The sequence below is a fragment of the Gorilla gorilla genome, chromosome 3 (genome assembly GCF_029281585.2).
Source record: "Gorilla gorilla gorilla isolate KB3781 chromosome 3, NHGRI_mGorGor1-v2.1_pri, whole genome shotgun sequence".
Taxonomy (NCBI): Eukaryota; Metazoa; Chordata; class Mammalia; order Primates; family Hominidae; genus Gorilla; species Gorilla gorilla.
The window spans coordinates 102,591,293-102,615,901 of NC_073227.2; the positions used below are offsets into that span (position 1 = coordinate 102,591,293).

At 40.1% G+C, this 24,609-nt stretch overlaps 1 long non-coding RNA gene across 2 annotated transcripts in view; it reads left to right on the forward strand.

The window, feature by feature from the left end:
• The window catches only part of LOC129533118 (uncharacterized), a 65,107-nt gene that overhangs the window by 20,378 nt on the left and 20,120 nt on the right, over positions 1-24,609 (forward strand). Inside the window, exon 3 of one of the 2 annotated variants that reach the window (XR_008679157.2) lies at positions 14,973-15,131. The exons of the other annotated variant lie outside the window; for it this stretch is intronic. This is a non-coding gene — a long non-coding RNA (uncharacterized lncRNA). The remainder of the gene's footprint in view (positions 1-14,972; positions 15,132-24,609) is intronic. 2 annotated transcript variants of the gene reach the window in all.

The following is a 24,609-nucleotide window of genomic DNA, read 5'->3' on the forward strand; positions in this document are numbered from 1 at the left end:
ATTTTCAGAAAAAAAGAGTTGCAAATATAAAATCAAAGAAGTCAAGTAAAACTTCTAATCCCAAATTTTAATTGAAAATTAGGGCCGGGCACAGTGGCTCATGCCTGTAATCCCAACACTTTGGGAGGCCAAGGTGGGCACAGATGACTTGAGCTCAGGAGTTCCAGACCTGCCTGGGCAACATGGTGAAACCCCATCTCTACAAAAAACACACACAAAAAATTATCTGGACATGTTGGTATGTATTTGTTGTCCCAGCTACTCAGGAGGCTGAGGTGGGAAGATGGCTTGAGCCCAGGAGGCGGAGGTTGCAGTGAGCTGAGATCAATCACACCACTGCATTCAAACCTGTGAGACAGGGCCAGATCCAGTCTCCAAAAAAAAAAAAAAAAGTAAAGTAAATATTTAAAAATATTTCATTGAAAATATATTACATGATATATTTTCTCTTAAACAAAATTTCCTAGCCTATCCACTGAAAAAGCCTAGAAACAATGACCAACCCCAACAGTAGTCAGCCACCTTAGTTTCTAGATTATAGTCTCTAAATACTTTTTTCCTTCAGCAATTTCCTTTCTTTCAGCACTTTCCTTCAGCACCCTCCCCTCAATGAAATCAAGCCTGGTTCCAAATATGGGACAGGTAACATATAAGCCAGAAACATTTTGCCCCATCAAAAACAAAGATGCTATCAAAGTCTATGCTCATGTCAAAAGACTGTAGGAGACAACTTGAAGAGGTTGCCTCTGGCCAGTGATAGAATTATTTGAGCATCGAAAAGGACCCTAACTGCAGTGGATTTTAGCACATCAAATGTGTTAAACTCCATGAGTTGCTAGATACCACCAAAGGGGGAAAAATTTTTCATCAGTCAACTTTGATAAGTACTACTGATCTACCTCATTACTCTAAAAACTGATAAATAAAAGGAAGGAATCAAGCATTTATTCTAACATTCCTGTATGAACCATACCTCAAAGGAACCAGAAAGTTGATAGGGAAAAGTCATTTCTCTTTATGGGAGTATTCTAGCTAATAAATCATGAAGAGGTGATAAAATATCACCATTGTGGAATCCCTAATGAAATAATGGACCTAGACAATCATCATCAATAACTGACAAAAAAAATTAGGTAAAAACCTGATGAGGAACTTTGTAATGGATGAAACAGGCTCAGAACACCTAAACCCACTAATTTTTCTTAAGCTCAAAATAAGAGAGACAGTAATGTGCTTCTTGATGCCACACAATGAGTCTTATAAAGCACACATCTGAAACACATTTACCCAAAAATATCAAAACTGGATCTGACCAAGCCTTTAGCTCTAACTGCCAGTTTATAGGAAATAGAGAGATCAGCATTCACATTAAATGATACTGAAGTGATATAATCAGCAAAATTCAGAATATGAAAAACTCTACAAGACAAATGACCTAACTTCTTCAAAAAATAAATTGCCAAGTGGAGAAAGTTACGGAGAAACCATAGATTAAAAGAGACTTCCACCTGGGCAACATAGTGCTAATATTTTCTTTACATAACTGGTTGCTCCTGTGTTGGGTGCATATATATTTTAAATTGTTATATCCTCTTGCCGAACTGACCTGTTTATTATTATATAGTGACCTTATTGTATCTTCTTATATTTTTGTCTTGAAATCTATTTTGTCAGGCCAGGCACGGTGGCTCACACCTGTAATCCCAGCACTTTGGGAGACTGAGGCAGGCAGGTCACAAGATTGAGAGATCAAGACCATCCTCGCCAATATGGTAAAACCTCATCTCTACTAAAAATACAAAAATTCGCTGGGCACGGAGGCACGTGCCTGTAGTCCCAGGTACTCAGGAGGCTGAGGCAGGAGAATCGCTTGAACCCAGGAGGTGGAGGTTGTGGTGAACCAGTGAACCAAGGTCACACCACTGCACTCCAGCCTGGTGACAGAGCGAGACTCCGTCTCAAAAAAAAAAAAAAAAAAAAAAATGCCAGGCGCAGTGGCTCATGCCTGTAATCCCAGCACTTTGGGAGGCTGAGGTGGGTGGATCACTAGGTCAGGAGATCAAGACCATCCTGGCTAACATGGTGAAACCCCAACTCTACTAAAAATACAAAAAATTAGCTGGGCATGGTGGCAGGTGCCTGTAGTCCCATTTACTCGGGAGGCTGAGGCAGGAGAATGGCATGAACCCGGGAGGCGGAGCTTGCAGTGAGCCAAGATTGCACCACTGCACTCCAGCCTGGGCGACAGAGTGAGACTCCATCTCAAAAAAAAAAAAAAAAAAAAAAGTCTATTTTGTCTGATATAAATATAGCTACTCCAGTCTTTCTTTCTTTCTTTTTTTTTTTTTTTTTGGTTTCCAGTGGCATGGAATATCTTTTTCCATTCCTTTATTTTCAATCTGTGTGTGTCTTTATAGGTGAAGTGTGTTTCTGGAAGGCAACATATCAGTGGGTCTTGTTTTTTTAATTGATTCAGCCAGTCTATGCCTTTATGTGTGTTTTTTTGTTTTTTGTTTTGTTTTGTTTTGTTGTTTTGTTTTTGTTTTTGTTTTTTGAGACAGTCTCACTCTGTTTCCCAGGGTGGAGTGCAGTGGTACTATCTCTGCTCACTGCAACCTCTGCCTCCTGGGTTCCAACAATTCTCATGCCTCAACCTCCTGAGTAGCTGGGACTACAGGCGCACGTCACCATGCCCAACTAATTTTTTGTATTTTTTTTTTTTTAGTAGAGATGGGGTTTCACCATGTTGCCCAGGTTGGTCTCAAACTCCTGAGCTCAGGCATTCCACCTGCCTCAGCCTCCCAAAGTGTTAGGATTACAGGCATGAGCCAATGTGCCTGGCCAGCCATTCTATGTCTTTTGATTGGAGAGTTTAGTTCATTTACATTAAATGTTATTTTATTGATAGGTAAGGACTTACTCTTCATTTTGTTCTTTGTTTTCCGGTTGTTTTGTGGTCTTCTCTTCCTTCTTTCCCTCCTGTCTTCCTTTAGTGAAGTTGATTTTCTCTGGTGATATAATTTAGTTTCTTGTGTTTTCTTTTTTATGTATCCACTGTATGTTTGTTTGGTTTGAGGTTACCATGAGGCTTGCAAATAATATCTTATAACCCATTATTTTAACCTGATAACTAATTAATACTGTTTGCGTAAACAGACAAGCAGAAAGAAAACTAATAAAAACTCTATATCTTAACTTCATCCCCCCTGCTTTTTAACTTTTTGTTGTTTCTATTTATATCTTATTGTACTGCCTATGTCTTGAAAAGTTGTTGTTGCTATTATTTTTTATTGGTTCATCATTTAGTCTTTCTACTTAGGATAAGAGTGGTTTACACACCACAGTTACAGTTTTCTCATATCCTGTGCTTTTCTGTGTACATGCTATTACCAGTGAGTTTCATACCTTCAGGTGATTACTTAATGCTAATTAACATTGTTTTCTTTCTGGTTGAAGTACTTTCTTTAGCATTTTTTATAGGAAAGGTCTGGTGTTAATGAAATCCCTCAGCTTCAGTTTGTCTGGGAAAGTCTTTATTTCCCTTTTATGTTTTATTTTTGCCAGATACACTATTGTAGGGTTTTTTCTTCAGCACTTTAAATATGTCATGGCATTCTCTCCTCGTTTATAAGGTTTCCACTGAAAAGTCAGCTGCCAGATGTATTGGAGATCCATTGAATGTTGTTTCTTTTCTCTTGCTGCTTTTAGGATCCTTTCTTTATCCTTGACCTTTGGGAGATTGAATGTTAAATGCCTTGAGGTAGTCTTATTTGGGTTAAATCCTCTTTGGGTGTTCTATAATCTTCTTATATTTGAATACTGATATTTTTCTTTAAGTTTGGGAAGATATCTGTTATTATCCCTTTGAATAAACTTTCTACTCCTATCTGTCTCTCTCTACCTCCACTTTAAGGCCAATAACTCTGAGATTTGCCTTTTTTTTTTTTTTTTTTTTTGAGACAGTCTCACTCTGTCACCCAGGCTAGAGTGCAGTGGCATGATCTCAGCTCACTGCAACCTCTGCCTCCTGGGTTCAAGCAATTCTCATGCCTCAGCCTCCCAGGTAGTTGGGATTACAGGCACATACCACCACGCCCAGCTAATTTTTGTATTTTTAGTAGAGACGGGGTTCCACCATGTTGGCCGGGCTCGTCTCAAACTCCCAACCTTAGGTGATCCACCCACCTCGGACTCCCAAAGTGCTGGGATTACAGGCGTGAGCCACTGCACCTGGCCAGATTTGCCCTTCTGAGACTATTTTTTAGATCTTATAGGCATGCTTCATTCTTTTTTATTCTTTTTTCTCCTCTGACTGTGTATTTTCAAATAGCTTATCTTCAAGCTCACTAATTCTTTTTCTACTTGATCAATTCTGCTGTTAAGAGACTCTGATGTGGGCTGGGCACAGTGGTTCACGCCTGTAATCCCAGCACCATGGGAGGCCAAGACGGGCGGATCACGAGGTCAGGAGATCGAGACCTTCCTGGCTAACACAGTGAAACCCCGTCTCTACTAAAAATACAAAAAAATTAGCCGGGCGTGGTGGCGGGCACCTGTAGTCCCAGCTACTCAGGAGGCTGAGGCAGGAGAATGGCATGAACCTGGGAGGCGGAGCTTGCAGTGAGCCGAGATCACACCGCTGCACTCCAACCTGGGTGACAGAGCGAGACTTCGTCTCAAAAAAAAAAAAAGACTCTGATGCATTCTTCAGTACGTCAATCGCATTTTTCAGCTCCAGAATTTCTGCTTGATTCTTTTTAATATTTCAGTCTCTTTATTAAATTTATCTGATGGAATTCTGAATTTCATTGAGTTTTCTCAAAACAGCCATGTTGCATTCTGTCTGAAAGGTCGTATATCTCTGTCTCTCCAGGATTGGTCCCTAATGCCTTCTTTAGTTCATTTGGTGAGGTCATGTTTTCCTGTATGGTCTTGATGCTGGATGTTTGTTATTGTCTGGGCATTGAAGAGTTAAATATTTATTGTAGTCTTCTCAGTCTGAGCTTATTTATACCCATTCATCTTGGGAAAGCCTTCTAAGTACTCAAAGGGACTTGGGTATTGTGATGTAAGTTTTTGGTCACTGCAGCCATATCTGCATTCAGGGGCACCCCAAAGCCAGTAACACTGTGGCTTTTGCAGACTCATAGAGGTACTCCCTTGATGGTCTTGTGTAAGATCCAGAAGAATTCTCTGGATCAACAGGCAGAGACTCTTGTTGTCTTCCTTTATTTTCTCCCAAATAGAGTCTCTCTGTGCTGAACTGCCTGGAGCTTGGGGGGAATGGTGATATAAGCACCCTGTGGCTACCACCACTAGGACTGCTCTGATTCAGACCTGAAGCCAGCACAGCACTAGGTCTCACCCGAGGCCCACTGCCCATGTTTGCTCAAAGCCCTAGAGCTCTACAATCAGCAGGTGGCAAAGCCAGATAGGCTTTTGTCCTTCCCTTCAGAACTGCTAGTTCCCCCAGTGCCCTAGGCAGGTCCAGAGATGCCATCTAAGAGCCAGAGCCTGGAGTCAGAAACCTTAGGAATCTACCTGATGTTCTATTTTACTATGGCTAAGCTGGCACCGAAGCCACAAGGCAGTGTCCTTCCCACTCTTCCCTCTCCTTTCCATAAGGAGAGGGGTCTCTCCCCATGGCCAGCACTTCCCCAAGCCCATAGCAAGTTCTGCCTGGCTACTGCTGATACTCACACAAGACCCAGAGGCATTTCACACAATGCTGCCAGGCCACAGACTCTACTTTCAGGGCACTGGGCTCCCCTCTGGCCCAGGATAGGTCCAGAAATGCCATCCAAGAGTGAAGGCCTGGAATTAGGGATCCCAAGAACCCACTTAGTGCCAAGCTGGTATCTAAGCTGCAAGATGAAGTCCCCTTTACTCTTTCATCACCTTTTTTCAAGCAGGAGGAGTCTCTCCCTGTAGCCACCACAGCTGGGAATGTGCTAGGTCACAACTGAAGCCAGCACATCTCAAAGTCTCCCCAAGGCCCACAGTGTATAACACCTGGCTACTGCTGCTGCTTATTCAGGGCCCAAGGGCTCTTTAGTCAGTGGATGATGAATCCTACCAGGACTGGTTCTTTCCTTCAAGGCAGCAGGTTCCTTTGGTTCCTTTCTGGCACCAAATATGTCTAGAAATATTGTCCAGAAGCTAGGGCCTGGAATGAGGGTGTCAAAACTCTACCTGTTGCCATATCCTACTGTGGCTGAGCTAGTATCCAAGTTGCAAGACAAAGTCTTCTTTACTCTTCCCTCTCCTCTCCTCAAGCAGAAGGAAAGAATTTCTCCCAGAGCTGCAAGCTGCACTGCCTGGGGTTGGGGGAGAGTTGGCACAAGCACTCCCTTGGCCTCCCTGGCTAGTGTCTCACTAGCTCACCTGCCCCCCAAGTCCACTAGTTCCAAGCTCAGCACAGCACCAGGACTTGTCCAGGAATTGCATTCCTTGTGGCTGAGACTGCCTTTCAAGTTTATTTAGTTCCCCAGGGCACTGCCCAAAGCAATCTACAGATTCAATTCAATTCCCATCAAAATATCAACATCATTTTTCACAGAATTAGGAAAGAATTATAAAATTCATATGGAACCAAAAAAGAGACCGCATAGCCAAAGCAATCCTAAGCAAAAAGAACAAATCTGGAGGCATATTACTGGACTTCAAATTATACTGCAAGGCTATAGTTACCAAAACAACATGGTACTGTTATAAAAGTAGGCACAGAGACCAATGGAATAGAATAGAGAACCCAAAAATAAAGCCGAAAACTTAGAACCAATTGATCTTTGACAAAGCATACAAAAACATAAATTGGGGAAAGGACACCCTATTTAATAAATGGTACTGGGAAAACTGGCTAGCCACATGTAAAAGAATGGAGCTGGATCCCTATCTCTCATCTTGTACAAAAATCAACTCAAGATGGATCAAAGACTTAAAAATATGACCTAAAATCATAAAAATTTTAGAAGATAACCTTGGGGAAACTCTTCTGGACATTGGCCTAGGCAAAGTATGCATGACTAAGACCCCAAAAGCAAATGCAACAAAAACAAAAATCAATGAATGAGACCTGATTAAACTAAAAAACTTCTGCATAGGAAAAGAAATAATTATCAGAGTAACCAGACAACCTACAGAGTGGAAAAAAAATTTTGCGAACTGTGTTTAACAAAGGACTAGTATCTAGAATCTACAAGAAACTTAAAGCAGCAGAAAAAATAAATAATCTCATCAAAAAGTGGATAAATGACATGAATAAACATTACTCAAAAGAAGATATACAAATGGCCAACAACATATGAAAAAATGCTCAACATCACTAATCATCAGGGAAATGCAAATTTAAACCACAATGAGATAGCACCTTACTCCTGGAAGAGTAGTCATAGTTAATAAATGAATAAATAAATAAATAAAAATTTTTAAAAATGGATGTTGTCATGAATGTGGTGAAAAGGGAATGCTTATACACTGCTGGTGGGAATGTAAATTAGTACAACCTCTATGGAAAACATCATGGAAGTTCCTTAAAGAACTAAACGCAAGTCTACCATTCGATCCAGCAATCCCGTTGCTGGGTGTCTACCCAGAAGAAAATAAATCATTATATGAAAAAGACACATGCACACATATGTTTACTGTAACACAATTCACAATTGCAAAGATATGGAACCAGCCTAAGTGTCCATCAACTAATGTGTGGATAAAGAAAATGTGGTGTATATACTTCATGGAATACACTTCTCAGCCCTAAAAAGGAATGAAACAATATCTTTTGCAGCAACTTTGATGGAGCTGGAGGCCATTATTCTAAGTGGGTAACTCAGTAATGGAAAACCAAACACCACATGTTCTCACTTGTGAGAGCTAAGCTATGAGTACAGAAAGGCAGACAGATTGATACAATGGACTTTGGAGACTCAGAAGGGGAAGGGTGGCCAGGCGTGGTGTCTTACACCTGTAATCCCAGCGCTTTGGGAGTACGAGGCGGGTGGATCCCTGAGATCAGGAGTTCGCTACCAGCCTGCCCAACATGGTGAAACCCTGTCTCTACTAAAAATACAAAAATTAGCCAGTGTGGTAGCATGTGCCTGTAATCCCAGCTACTCAGGAGACTGAGGCAGTAGAATCGCTTCAACCTAGGAGGCAGAGTTTAAGTGAGCCGAGATTGCACCACTGCACCCCAGCCTGGGCAACAGAGTGAGACTCTATCTCAAAAAAAAAAAAGAAAAAAAAAAAAAGAAGGGAAAGGGTAGGAAGGGAGTATGGGATTAAAAACTACATATTGGGTACAATGTACACTACTCAGGTGACAGGTACACTAAAATCTCAGAATTCACCACTATGTAATTCATTCATGCAACCAAAAAACACTTGTACCCCCAAATCCATTGTAATTTTTAAAAAATTTTTTTAGAAATAATAAAAAAAAATTTATATGGCCCTCCAGTTTCGGGTCCACCATGTAAGGACCTTGAAGGTTACCACTCCATCCTAACAACAAGTAATAAACTGGCCAAACTGTAAAATCAACAATTTTTTGTATATCCATCAGAGAAGTGAGGTCATAGGGCAAATCGCTGCCACTTGAAGATCCAGACAGACAAATACAGAGATTCACAACTTACCAGAACAGAAACCCGTAAGCAGAAACCTTCACGTGAACCAGTAATAGGGTAGGAAAACCTAAACAGTAACTGACAAATTGCTTCAGTGGGGACCCAGTAATAGGAGGTTCTCCCACACTTTTGTGAGGATCAATACACATAATGGGAATATCGGAAGTAGAAGAAAGAGAGAAAGGAAAAAAGCAATATTAGATGCAATAATGACTGATAATTTCCCCAAATTAATGTCAGACATCAAAACACAGATCCAGGATGTTCAGAGAACACCCAGTAGAATAAATGAAAAAAAAGAAAAAAAACTACACCTAGGTATATCATGTTAAAAACAAAATAAAAGATTTTTTTAAAAAGACAATTATATAGAATCTAAGATAAAGAAAAACATATAGGTCAGAAACTTGGATCTGCGTTGTCTTCAACCATTTTGTGCTGCTAAAACAGAATACTACGAATGGGTAATTTATAATGAATACAAATTTATTGGATTATTGGATATTACAATGAACACATCTATTGGGTTATTGCATTAACTTTCCAATACTTGAACTTTGTGGGACACATTAAAACCACAGTATATACAGAGAAGAAGAGGAGGAGGAGGAGGAGGAGGAAGGAGATTACAGAAGGAATAAATGAAGGTAAAATATAAACTTTAATTCTTTTTTTTTTTTTTTTTTTTGAGACATACTCTTGCCCTGTCACCCAGGCTGGAGTGCAGTGGTGGGATCTCCACTCACTGCAAGCTCCGCCTCCTAGGTTCATGCCAGTCTCCTGCCTCAGCCTCCCGAGTAGCTGGGACTACAGCCGCCATTATGCCCAGCTAATTGTTTGTATTTTTAGTAGAGACGGGGTTTCACCATGTCAGCCAGGATGGTCTCGATCTCCTGACCTCGTGATCCGCCCACCTCGGCCTCCCAAAGTGCTGGGATTACAGGCATGAGCCACCGCGCCTGGCCTAAACTTTAGTTCTTAATTGATCTAATAGATAATGGTTTGTTCAAAATATAACAACAATATGCAAACTGTCCCTAACTTGTGATGGCTCAACTTATGATTTTTTTAATTTTATGATGGTGCAAAAGCAATATGCATTCTGTAGAAACTGCATTTCAAGTACCCATATAGCCATTCAGTTTTTTACTTTCAGCTTAGTATTCAACAAATTACATGAGATTTTCAACACTTTATTATAAAATAGGCTTTGTGTTAGAGGATTTTGTCCAATTGTAGGCTAATGTAAGTGTTTTGAGCACATTTAAGGTAGGGCAGGCTAAGCTATAATGTTCAGTAGGTTAGGTGTTATTCAATACATTTTGACACATATGTTCAACTTGCAGTGGGTTTATGTTGACATAATCCCATCATAGGTCAAGGAGCGTCTGTATTAGATGATTATAGGTTATATATAAGTAAAATGAATGGTAGAAATGATACAAGGGACAGGAGGGAGGAGTTAGGATTATTTTGTTATTATAAAGTACTTACATTACCCATAAAGTAGTATAGTATTATTTGAAAGTAAACTTGAATTAGTGGTAAATGTATATGGCAAACTGTAAGGAAACTACTTTTTTTTCTTTTTTCTTTTTTTTTTTTGAGATGGAGTCTCGCTCTGCCATCCAGGATGGAGTGCAGTGGCACAATCTCAACTCACTGCAAGCTCCGCCTTCCAGGTTCAACTGATTCTCCTGCCTCAGCCACCCAAGAGCTGAGATTAAGGCGACTGCCGCCATGCCGGATAATTTTGGTATTTTTATTAGAGACGGGGTTTCGCCATGTTGGCCAGGCTGGTCAAGAACTGACCTCAGGGGATCCGCCTGCCTCGGCCTCCCAGAGTGCTGGGATTACAGGTGTGAGCCACCGCACCGGCCTGGAAACCACTTTTTTAAAGTAAGTAGTATAATTGATACTTTTAAAAACAGGAGAGAAAATAAAATAATATAGTCACATAAAATGGTGAATTAAAAGCAAAAAAGGCAGAAGAGAGTGGAAGACAAAAATAGGAACAAAGGAAAAGGGCAACAAATAGAAAACAGTAACAAATATGGTAGGTATTAATACAACTATACTAATAATCACTGTAAACATTAATGGTGTAAATATACTAAATAAAAGACAGAAATTGTCCTAATGGAGCAAAAAACAAAACTGAACTATATGTTGGCTAAAAGAAACCCACTTTAAATACGAAGGCACATAGAGAGTAAAAGTAAAGGTATGGAGAGTGACATATCATTCTAACACTAATCAAAAGAAGGCTAGAGTAGCTATTTTAATATCAAACAGTAGACTTCAGAGCAAGGAATATTGTCAGGGATAAAAAAAGGCATTATATAATGATAAAAGGGTCAATTATCTAAGAAGAAATAGCAATTGTTAATGTATATTCACCTAACAAAAGACTGGCAAAATACATGAGGCAAAGACTGATAGAATTCCAAGGAAAAATAGATGAATCCGCTACTATATTTGGAGACTTCAACACCCCTCATTAAGAAACAGACAGTTCTAGCAGGCAGAAAATTAGAAAGAATGTACTTGAACAGTACCATTAATCAACTGGTTATCATTGACATCTATAGAATATTTTATTCAACAACAGCAGAATACACATTTTTCTCAAGCTCACATGAAACATTGACTAATAGAGATCACATTCAGGGCCATAAAACACACATTAATAAATTTTAAAGAAATAATGCAATATATAGTTATTCAAACCACAGTGGAATCAAACTAGAAATCAGTAACAGAAAGATAGCTGGAAAGTCCCCCAGGTATTTGGACATTAAACAGCATACTTCTAAGTAACACAAGTCAAAGAAGAAATCTCAAGAAAAATTTAAAATATTTCAAACTAAATGAAAATAATAATACAATGTACCAAAACGTGTGGGATACAGTGAAAGCAATGTGATATGGTTTGGCTGTTTCCCCACCGAAATCTCTACTTTAATTGTATCTCCCAGAATTCTCACGTGTAGTGGGAGGGACCCAGAAGGAGATAATTGAATCATGGGCCTGGTCCTTCCCATGCTATTCTGTGATAGTGAATAAGTCTCATCAGATCTGATGGGTTTATCAGGGGTTTCCGCTTTTGCTTCTTCCTCATTTTTCTATTGCCATCACCATGTAAGAAGTGCCTTTCACCTCCCGCCATGATTCTGAGGCCTCCCCAGCCATGTGAAACTGTAAATCCAATTAAAACCTTTTCTTCCAAGTCTCAGGTATGTCTTTATCAGCAGCATGAAAACAGACTAATACAGTAAATTGGTACCAGTAGAGGGGGGCCTTGCTGAAAACATACTTGAAAATGTGGAAGTGACTTTGGAACTGGGTAACAAGCAGAGGTTGGAAGAGTTTGGAGAGCTCAGGTGAAGACAGGAAAATGTGGGAAAGTTTGGAACTTCCTAGAGACATGTTGAATGGCTTTGCCCAAAATGCTGATAGTGATGTGGACAATAAGGTTCAAGCTGAGGTGGTCTCAGATGGAGATGAGGAACTTGTTGGGAACTGGATCAAAGGTGACTCTTGTTATGTTTTAGCAAAGAGACTAGTGGCATTTTGCCCCTACTCTAGAGATCTGTGGAACTTTGAACTTGAGAGAGATGATTTAGGGTATTTGGTGGAAAAAAATTCTAAGCAGCAAAGCATTCAAGAGGTGACTTGGGTGCTGTTAAAGGCATTCAGTTTTATAAGGGAAACAGAGCATAAAAGTTTGGCAAATTTGCAGCCTGACTATGCAATAGAAAAGAAAAACCCATTTTCTGGGGAGAAATTCAAGCCAGCTGCAGAAATTAGCATACGTAGCAAGGAGCCTAATGTTAATCCCCAAGACCATGGGGAAAATATCTCCAGGCCATGTCAGAGACCTTCACAGCAGCTCCTCCAATCACAGGCCTGGAGTCCCAGGAGTAAAAAATGGTTTCCTGGGCTGGGCCCAGGGTCTTCGTGCTGTGTGCAGTCTAGGCACTTTGTGCCCTGTGTCCCAGCCACTCCAGCCATGGCCAAAACAGGCCAATGTACACCTCAGGCTGTGATTTCAGAGGGTGCAAGCCCCAAGACTTGGCAGCTTCCACGTGGTGTTGAGCCTGCAGGTGCACAGAAGCCAAGAACTGAGGTTTGGGAACCTTTAACTAGGTTTCAGCAGATGTATGGAAATGCCTGGACCCCCAGGCAAAAGTTTGCTGCAGGGGTGGGGCCCTCATGAAGAACCTCTGCTACGGCAGTGCAGAAGGGAAATGTGGGGTTGGAGCCCCCACACAGAGTCCCTACTGGGGCACTGCCTAGTGGAGCTGTGAGAAGAGGGCCACCATCCTCCAAGCCCCAGAATGGTAGATCCACTGACAGCTTGTACTGTGCACCTGGAAAAGCCACAGACACTCAATGCCAGCCCATGAAAGCAGCTAGGAGAGAGGCTGTACCCTGCAAAGCCACAGGGGCAGAGCTGCCCAAGACCATGGGAACCTACTTTTTGCATCAGCGTGACCTGGATGTGAGACCTGGAACCAAAGGAGATCATTTTAGAGCTTTAAGATTTGACTGTCCCACTGGATTTTGTACTTGCATGGGCCCTGTAACCCCTCTGTTTTGGCCAATTTCTCCCATTTGGAATGGCCATATTTACCCAATACCTGTACCCCCATTGTATCTAGGAAGTAACTAGCTTGTTTTTGATTTTACAGGCTCATAGGTGGAAGGGACTTGCCTTGTCTCAGATGAGACTTTGGACTATGGACTTTTGGGTTAATGCTGAGATGAGAATGAGTTAAGACTTTGGGGAACTGTTGGGAAGGCATAATTGGTTTTGAAATGTGAGGACGTGAGATTTGGAGGGGCCAGGGGCAGAATGATATGGTTTGGCTGTGTCCCCACCCACATTTCAACTTGAATTGTATCTCCCAGAATTCCCATGTGTTGTGTACTCTCCAGCCTGGGCAACAGAGTGAGACCCTGTCTCAAAAAAAAAAAAAAGAAGAAGAAGAAGAAGGACAAACCTGACAAGACTTTTATCCCAAATATACAAAGAACTCTTAAAACTCAACAACAATAATTTTTTAGAACCTGATTTTAAAATAGGCATCAGGTGAGTCATTGAGAATGATGGTTAAAACAAAACAAAACAAAACAAAAAACCCTGTATAGACACCTCACCAAAAAAGATATACAAATGGTAAATAAACATATAAAAAGATGCTCAATATTATATGCCATTAGGGAATTGCAAAGTATAACAATGAAATACCATTATAACTATTGGAATGGCCAAAATCCAAAAGACTGGCAACATTAAGTGCTGACAAGGATGTGGCACAGTAGGAACTCCATTCATTGCTGGTGGGAGTGCAAAATGGTACAGCCAACTTGGAAGACAGTTTGGCAGATTCTTACAAAACTAAACGTACTCTTACAATATAATCTAACAATCACACTCCTTGGTATTTGCCCTAATGAGTTGAAAACATGTCCACACAAAAACTAGCATGTGGATGTTTATAACCACCTTACTTGTAATTGTTAAAATTTGGAAGCAGCCAAGATGTCCTTCAGTAAGTGAATGGATGTAACTGTGGTAACTCCAGACAGTGGAATGGTATTCAGTGCTAAAAATAAATGAGGCAACAAGCCATGAAAAGACATGGAGGAACCTTAAATGCATATTACTAAGTGAAGGAAGCCAATCTGAAAAGGCTACACACTATATGATTACAACAATTATGACATTCTGGAAAAAGCAAACTATGGATGCTGTAAAAAAAAGTCAGTGGTTGCCAGTGCCTGGTGGGAGGGAGAGCTGAATGGGCAGAGCATGGAATTTTAAGGGCAATGAAACTATCCTGTATAATACTGTAATGGTGGATACATGTCATTTTACATTTGTCCAAACACATAAAACGTACGACACCAAGAATGAGCCCTAATCATGGACTGTGGGGTCATCAGTTGTAACAAATGTACCATTCTAGTGCAGGATGTTGATAGAGAGGCTGTGTGTTTGTGGTAGCAAGGGAATATATATGGGAAATTTGTCTACTTTCTACCCAATTTGACTGTGAACCTAAACCTGCTCCAAAAAATAAAGTCTATTTTGTAAAATAAACAAATTTGAATTTTTTAAAATTTTCCACTGCTGATTGAATACATTGATTTATCCGTTCCCTCTGCCTTTTTGTTTTGTTTTGTTTTGCAAGATGAAGGGGGGACAATATGAGATTTAATTGATTCTCTATACTGAAATAAAAGTGAAATATGCCTTTCACATTATTGTTCCAGTTTGTACCGTATATTATAATGGATTTCATTTATAAAATAAAATTTCTATATTTCATTTCTATATAGATGAAATACAATAAAAATCAAGGTGACCACACCATTTCCACAATGAGCCGTCAAGTGACTGATGTAAAAAATGTTATGACACAAAATATTGATAAAATTTTGGAAAAAGAAGAAAGATTGAATACCTTCCTTGATAGAACAGATGATCTTCAAACAACTGTAAGTGACTCACACCTGTGTTGATGTCTAAACAGTGCTGTAAGTCATATGCTTGCTGCCCTTGAGACAAATTGCCAAAAGCAAAAACATACTAGGCATACTGCGAGATAATCCTATGTCACCAATCTATGACTTCATCAAAAAATTCTTGGAATGCAACTAAAATATTAAAAGAATAATTCTGAAACAATCCAAATGAAGAAACCCATGGCAAGACACAGTGGCTCATGCCTGTAATCCCAGTACCTTGGGAGGCCAAAGCCAGAGAATAGCTTGAGTTCAGGAGTTTCAGACTAGCCTGGCTAACATAGTGAGACCTCGTCTCTACAAAAAATTAAAACTTAACCAGTCGCAGTGGTGAGCCATCTGAAGTCCCAGCTACCCAGCTACTTAGGAGGTTGAGATAGGAGGATCGCTTAAACTTGGGAGGTTGAAGCTACAGTGAGCCATGATCATGCCACTGCACTCCAGCCTGAGTGACAGAGCAAGACAATCTTGGCCGGGTGCGGTGGCCCACGCCTGTAATCCCAGCACTTTGGCCGAAGTGGGCAGATCACGAGGTCAGGAGATCGAGACCATCCTGGCTAACACGGTGAAACCCCATCTCTACTAAAAATACAAAAAATTAGCCAGGTGTGGTGGCACGCGGCTGTAGTGCCAGCTACTCGGGAGGCTGAGGCAGGAGAATCGCTTGAAGCCAGGAGGCAGAAGTTGCGGTGAGCTGAGATCATGCCAATGCGCTCCAGCCTGGGCAGCAGAGTGAGACTCTGTCTCTGAAAAAAAAAAGAAAAGAAAAGAAAAGAAACTCACTAAATTAAACGGTGCTTATTTGCATAATAGAAGGAGTTCTTACATTAAGAAAATACAGATTAGTCAACAAATAAATTGCAAAGGTAAAAAGAAGAGAAAGGGAACTTATTTTAAAAATGAAGTTAAAGCCAGACGCAGTGGCATGAGCCTGTAATCCCAGCTACTCAAGAGGCTGAGGCAGGAGGGTTTTTTGAGCTCAAGAGTTCGAGGCTGCAATGACCTGTGATTGTGCCTGTAAATATTCACTGCACTCCACCCTGAGCAACACAGTGAGACCTCCATCTCTGTAAAATTATAGTAATTGTTTTTCTTTTTTTTTTTAGAGAGAGAGGGTCTCGTTCAGTCACCCAACTTGGAGTGCAGTGGTGCAGTCATAACTCACTGCAGCCTTGATCTTCGGTGTTCAAGCGATCCTCCCACCTTAGACTCCTGAGTAGCTGGGATTACAGGAGCTTGCCACCATGCCTGGCTGATTTATGTGTTTTTTTGTAGAGGTGGGGTCTTGCTATGTTGGCTCAAGAAATCCACTCAAAGTGCTGGAACCACAGGCATGAGTCACCATGCCTGGCCATAATAATAATTTTTTTAATGGAATTAAAAGGTATATCAAATGGTCCTTATTTGGATTTTAATTCAAACAAACTGTAAAAAGGAAAATGTATAACTTTGTGAGAAAATTAGATATTTGAACTATGGCTGGATATTAGATGACATTCAAGAATTACTATTAATTTTTTAGGTGTAATAGTATTGTGGTTATTTTTTTTAAAAACTCTACTTATTACAGATTTATACTAAAATTTTTATGGTTAAAATTATATAATATCTAGCATTTGCTTCAGAATAACTGAGTAGCAGGGTAAAAGTAGAATGGGATATAAATGAAACAAAATTGGCCATAAATTGACAATTGTTAAAGCTGAATATTGAGTATATTGGGTTTCATTATGTCATTCTGTCAACTTTTGTGTATGTTTGAAATTCTCTATTAGAAATTAGTCTGAATACTAGTTTGGATAGTTCCCTTAGAGCATTTTCAATTTTATTTCTATACATCTTTTCTAGAAAAACAGCCACTATGTATAAAGCAAAATATGCACATACCAAGTTCTATTGATTCTACCTCCTAAATCTTTTTTCTTAGCCCCATTTTTTCACTTAAAAAAAGGTATTATTTATATATATAATAATATTCATTCATTTTAAGGGTAGCATTTGATGAATCTGGTAATTGTATACCGTCTGTAACCACAATCAAAATATAAGAGTTCCTTCATCCTAAAATCTTCATGCCCTTTGACAGTGAGTCTCACCAACCACTGATCTGCTTTCTGTCACTATAGTTTTGCCTTTTCTAGAATTTTATATAAATAGAATCATACAGTACAGCTGAATTGTGTTTAAAATTCCTCTCCTGCTCCTCCCCAGGCCACTCACGGTGTCACTCCAAGCTCTGTATCTCTTGTCTGACCGTGGTAATCCCCAGATTTAAATGTTCTTCCTGCCTTTTGTTCTATTCCACTCCAGTCATCCTCCACACTGGCACCAGAGTGATCTTTTAAAATCCAAGTATGATCATTATCTGTGGACTTCTTCAAACCCTTCAGTGGTGCCCCTATGCCCACATAGGGTAGAGAGTCCAACCTTGTTTTCCTGCTCTCAAATGTAGATCATCTTATGCAATCTCCTGGGTTGCTGGCACCCACTGGGTTGCTTGCACCACATTTTGGGGACCTTTACTCTACGATGTAAACATAGAAATAGAATTGCTGAATCTTAAAATATGTACATCTTTAATTTTACCAGATATTTCAAAATTGCTCTCCAAAGTGTTATGCCAGTTTATACTTGAGAGTTCCTGTTGCTCTGCATTTTTTTTTTTTTTAGACAGCGTCTCACTCCGTCGCCCAGGCTGGAGTGCAGTGATGCAATCTCCACTCACTGAAACCTCTGCCTCCCAGGTTCAAGAGATTCTCGTGTCTCAGCTTCCTGAGTAGCTAGGACTACAGGCACACACCACCACGCCCGGCTAATTGTTTGTATTTTTATTAGAGACAAGGTTTAGCCATGTTGCCCAGGCTGGTCTCAAACTCCTGAGCTCAGGCAATCCACCCGCCTTGACCTCCCAAAGTGCTAGAATTACAGGTGTGAGCCACCACACCTGGCCTATTCTTTCTGATACTTATAATTTTTAACAATGTGGTAGGGAAAAAATAAGGTTTAATAAATAATTTCAACTTTGCGCATAGTAACGTTTTATGACAAAACCGTCTAACTTTCACATAGTCAAATTTGTCAGTCTTGTCCTTGACAGTTTATGCTTTCTGTGTCTTGTTTAAGGACTCTTTCCCTACCCCAGGTTATAAAGATACTCTTATATTGTCCCTAAAAGCTCTAAATTCTGTTTCTCAAACAGATCTTTGAAACACTTGGAATTTGTTTCTGCATATGGTATGAGATAGGAATCATTTATTATTTTCTGTATAACCAGTAGACCAAACATTATTTTTTGGCTATATTATCCTTTCCTACTTAACTTATACTGCCAACTCCGTCATATATAAAGTTTTCATAGACAAAGTTGTTTTTTTTCGGGGGTGGAGGACAGAGTTTCACTCTTGTCACCCAGGCTAGAGTGCAATGGCGTGATCTCGGCTCACTGCAACGGCATGATCTTGGCTCACTGCAACCTCCGCCTCCTGGGTTCAAGCTATTCTGGTGCCTCAGCCTCCTGAGTAGCTGGGATTACAGGCGCGCACCACCACACCTGGCTAATTGTGTATTTTTAGTAGAGACAGGGATTCACCATGTTGGCCAGGCTGGTCTCGAACTCCTGAGCTCAGGTGATTCACCCACCTCGGCCTCCCAAACTGCTGGGATTACAGACAAAGTTTTAAGCTTTTGATTTATATAGCCTATTCTACTGGTCTATGTATATATTGTTGGGCCAGTACTTTATCATTTTAGTTACTTTGGCTTTAGAAGGAGTCTCAATGTCTTGTAGGACAAGCTTGCCTACTTTATACTTATTGAAATTTGGGTTGGCAAGGCTTCTCTTTCAATGAATTTTAGAATCTACATCTCAAGTCACACACACATAAATATTAGTATGTTAGTTGGAATTATGTTAATATAGGGAGAACTGACATCTTTAAAATATTGTTTCCCGTCTCTGAACACGCTACTCCTCTTTTTCTAGGCCTCTTTCAAAATCTTTCAATAGATTTTTATCATTTTTCTCATAAAGGTCTTGTACATCTTTGGTGAGGTTTATTTCTTTATATTTTACAGTTTCTGTTGCTACTGTAAATTAATGTTTTTTATCCATAGGACTTTGCTTGATAGTAAATATTTTTAAAAATGCATCTTAATTTTCTTTAACAGGAACACATCAGTTTTTGTTTTTGTTTTTTTTCAGAGGGAGTCTCACTCTGTCACCTAGACTGGAGTGCAATGGTGCAATCTTGGCTCACTGCAACCTCTGCCTGCCGGGTTCAAGTGATTCTCCTGCCTCAGCCTCCCAAGTAGCTGGGATTACAGACACCCGCCACCATGCCCAGCTAATTTTGTGTATGTGTGTGTATTTTTAGTAGAAATGGGGTTTCACTATGTTGGCCAGGCTGGTCTCGAACTCCTGACCTCAAGTGATCCACCCGCCTTGGCCTCCCAAAGTTTTGGGACTACAGGCATGAGCCACCGTGCCCGGCCGAACACATCAGTTTTTACAGATTTTTTATGACCCAAATCTTGCTGAACTCTATTATTGTAATATTGTTGTCTGTAAGTGTCTTTGCATTTTCTACATAGAAGTCATACCATACATAAATAATGACAGAGGCCAGGCACAGTGGCTTATGCCTGTAATCCCAGCACTTTGGGAGGCCACGGTAGAAGGATTGCTTGAGCTCAGGAGTTTGAGACAAGACTGAACAACACAACATGACTTTTTCTCTACTAAAAAAAATTTTTTTAATTAGCCAGGTGTGGTGGCGTGCATCTGTGGTCTCAGTTACTCAACAAGGTGAGGCGGGAGGATCACTTGAGCCTGGGAGGTCAAGGCTGCAGTGAACCATGATCGCACCACTGCGCCCCAACCTGGGCAACAGACCAAGAGCCTGTCTCAAAAAAATAAAAATTAGGCTGGGCACAGTGGCTCACGCCTATAATCCCAACACTTTGGGAAGCCGAGGCGGGTGGATCATGAGGTCAGAAGATCGAGACCATCCTGGTTAACACAGTGAAACCCCATCTCCACTAAAAATACAAAAAATTAGCCGGGCATGGTGGCGGGCGCCTGTAGTCCCAGCTACTTGGGAGGCTGAGGCAGAAGAATCACTTGAACCCAGGAGGCGGAGCTTGCAGTGAGCCGAAATTGCACCACTGCACTCCAGCCTGGGTGACAGAGTAAGACTCCATCTCAAAAAATAATAATAATAATAAATTTAAAAATTAAAATTAAAAATTAATGGAAAAAAAAAACAGGCCATGCACGGTGGCTCACGCCTGTAATCCCAGCACTTTGGAAGGCGGAGGAGGGCAGATCACGAGGTCAGGAGATCGAGACCATCCTGGCTAACACGGTGAAACCTCGTCTCTACTAAAAATACAAAAAATTAGCTGGGCGTGGTGGTGGGCGCCTGTAGTCCCAGCTACTCGAGAGGCTAAGGCAGGAGAATCACTTGACCCCAGGAGGCAGAGGTTGCAGTGAGCCGAGATTGCACCATTGCACTCCAGCCTAGGCAACAGAGTGAGACTCCATCTCAAAAACAAAAAAAAACAACATTAAAAAATACAAACAAGATGTGGAGAAATAGGAACACTTTTACACTGTTGGTGGGACTGTAAACTAGTTCAACCATTGTGGAAGACAGTGTGGCGATTCCTCAAGGATCTAGAACTAGAAATACCATTTGACCCAGCCATCCCATTACTGGGTGTGTATTACATACCCAAAGGATTATAAATCTTGCTGCTATAAAGACATGCACATGTATGTTTATTGTGGCATTATTCACAATAGCAAAGACTTGGAACCAACCCAAATGTCCATCAATGATAGACTGAATTAAGAAAATGTGGCACATATACACCATGGAATACTGTGCAGCCATAAAAAAGGATGAGTTCATGTCCTTTGTAGGGACATGGATGCAACTGGAAACCATCATTCTCAGCAAACTATCGCAAGGACGGCAAACCAAACACCACATGTTCTCACTCATAAGTGGGAACTGAACAATGAGAACACTTGGGCACAGGATGGGGAATATCACACACCGGGGCCTGTCGTGGGGTTGGGGGAGGGAGAAAGGATAGCATTAGGAGATATACCTAATGTAAATGACGAGTTAATGGGTGCAGCACACCAACATGGCACATGTATACATATGTAACAAACCTGCATGTTGTGAACATGTACCCTAGAACTTAAAGTATAATTTTAAAAATAAATAAATAAATGCAAACAATACAACATAGCTATTTACATAATATTTACATTGTATTAGGTATTCTAAGTAATCTAGGAATGACTGAATATATGCAGAAGGATGTGCATAGGTTATGCAAATACTATGCCATTTTATATAAAAGACTTGAGCATCCTTAGATGTTGATATTCTCAGGGGTTCTGGAACCAAGCCCTCCTCCTTCCATGGATACTGAAAGATGACTGTAATTCATTTAGTCCATCCTGTGCCAATGGTCAGTTCTATTTTCTCACTCCTAACCTTTCTTTATTTGCAACTACCTTGAGGCCACTAGGTTTGAGTAGGAAGCCTACATACACAATCTGTTCTCTACTGCAGGGCAGAATATTTTTTAATCAAGGTAAAATTCACATAAAATCAAATTAACACTTTGTAGTATACATTTCAGTGGCAATTAGTGTATTTACAATGTTGTACACCCATCTCCTCTATCTAGTTACAAGACATTTTTGTCACCCCCAAAAGGAAACCCCATACTCATTAAACAGCTCCTGACAACCACAAATCTGCTTTCTCTTTCTATGAATTTACCAACTGTGGAAATTTCCTATAAATTGACTTATATGTGATCTTTTGTATTGGACTTCTTTCACTTAGTATGATGTTTTCGAGCTTCATCCATGTTGTAGCACATATCAGTACTTCATTCCTTCTGAAGACTAAAAAAAATTCCATTATTCCAATATCACATATACCACAATTTGCTTACCTCTTCATCAGTTAATAGACATTCGGGTTTTTTCTACCTTGTCGCTATTGTGAATAATGCTGTTATGAATGCTTGTGTACACATTTTTGTTTTTGAATAGAACTTTGTTCATAATTGGAAACACCAGTTTTCAATTCTCTTGTATATGCAACAGAGTGGAATTGCTGGATGATATGGTAATTCTCTGTTTAACTTTTTGAGGAACTGCCAAACTGTTTTCCATAGTGGCTGAACAATTTTAATTCCCACTAGCAATGTAAGAGGGTTCCAATTTCTCCACATTATCTCCAAAACTTGCTATTTTCTTGGTTTTTTGTTTGTTTGTTTGTTTGTTTAGGCAGGAAGGATGGAACCTCAGTGTAGTTCCATTGTACTCCTCATGTGAGCCCACGCTTGGCCTCTTGTCTCCTGTGAGCCCCAAAATCCTAAGCCATGGATGACAGAGGCCAACATCTTCATCACTCTCTCAAATTCAGAGAAGCAGCAGCATCAGTGTGAATTTTCACTGCTTTCCTAGTTTCCTGCACCTGGCCTTACCCTTACTTTCTTTCAAGTTCAGTTTTGCATTTAAAAGTTTGCTTCTTGTTGTTTATCTAGTATTTCTGGGTAGTAATAGTGGCAGAATTATAGAGATACATAATCCACAATATTAATGGATCTATTAAGTTTTTCATTATATGTACAGTCATGCATCACTTAACAACTGGCATGCATTCTGAGAAACACATCAGTAGGTGATTTCATCATTGGGTGAACATCATAGAGTGCACTTGCACAAACCTAGATGGTATAGCCTACTACACAACTGGGCTATATACTATAGCCTGTTACTCCTAGGCTGCAAACCTGTACAGCATGTTACTGTACTGAATACTCTAGGCAATTGAAACAAGATGGTATTTGTGTATCTAAATATATGCAAACATAGAAAAGGTGCAGGAGAAATGTGGTATTATAATTTTATGGAACCATCATTGTATATGTCCATCATTCACCAAAACGTCATTATGCAGCACATGACTGTATGAAGTGTCTCTTACAGGAAAAGAGGCAACATCAAAATTTGAGAAAACCATGGCAAAAAAAAAATTTAAGATATTTTATTTCACCCTGAAACTGGATGTCTGTTGTTATTAGCCTCAGTAGATAGAGCAAAGCATAAGTTTATTACAGGAAAAGGCATTAAAATTCAAACTGATCCAAGCCATAGAACCTTGGAAAGAAATTGGATAAGAAATTGGAGATGCAATGGTACTTCTAAAAGTAGACATGCAATATGAGTCCAGAAATAAAAAACCACGTGTAAAGCCTTTAAAAGGAACATGTTACCCATAGATCCCCTTACCTATTTTATACAGCCATGCTGCCTCCTCGCCTTATCCCTGAGAAGGGATAAGAAATTTTATTCTCTTGGCCAGGTGCAGTGGCTGACACCTGTAATCCCAGCACTTTGAGAGGCTAAGGTGGGCGGATCACGAAGTCAGGAGTTCAAGACCAGCCTGACCAACATGGTGAAACCCTGTCTCTGCTAAAAATACAAAAAGTAGCCGGGCGTAGTGGCGCCCGCCTATAATCCCAGCTACTCAGGAGGCTGAGACATGACAATAGCTTGAACCTGGGAGGCAGAGGTTGCAGTGAGCTGAGATCACGCCACTGCACTCCAGCCTTGGCTTAGCGACAGAGTGAGACTCCATCTCAAAAAAAGAAAAAAAGAAAAGAAAAGAAATTTTATTGTCTAAAGACAACAGAGCAGAGAGGCTCTAAACTCAGATACTAGGTCCAGTTGAGGCCAGAGTGATGAGCATATTAACATCAGATGGCCTAAGTGGAAGTCTGCATCCTGAATATGGTCATCACTCCCCAACCTCTCTCCTACCCAGCTTCACCCCAGCAAGAGATTAAAAAATTCCTCTCTAGAAAAGCTGACTAGTCCAAGGAAAAAGACTTACAGATACCCTCACTGAAATGGCCAGATCCACACTGAATTATTCTACAATGAACCCCACCAAATCACAAGCCTCACTCACTCATACTGTTTCCAGTTATAATTTTAGTAAATCAACAATAAAGATCATGAGATATTTGAGAAAATCCTTTATAATAAAAAAAATGGGGGAAAGGAGCTCAGACAAAACATATAAAGCAGGAACAAAAGAAAGCTTCATTTTTCAAAAAAAGTCTTTAATATATTGAGAGAAGTAATGGAAGAAAATGTATTCCTAAAATAAGAACAGAAAGCTCTATGAAAGCTTATTCACAGAAAAAAAGAGCTTTGGAAACTAAAACAATAGTAAAAAAATCAAAATTCAGTATAGAATTATTGTAATATAAAGTTGAGATATTCACTCAGAGAGAAAGACAATAAGAATCAATCTAAGAGATCCAACATATGAATAACAGGAGTTCCAGAAAAAGAAAATGAAGAAATCAGAGTAATACAAGAAAAATTCCTAGAACTAAATAACATGAG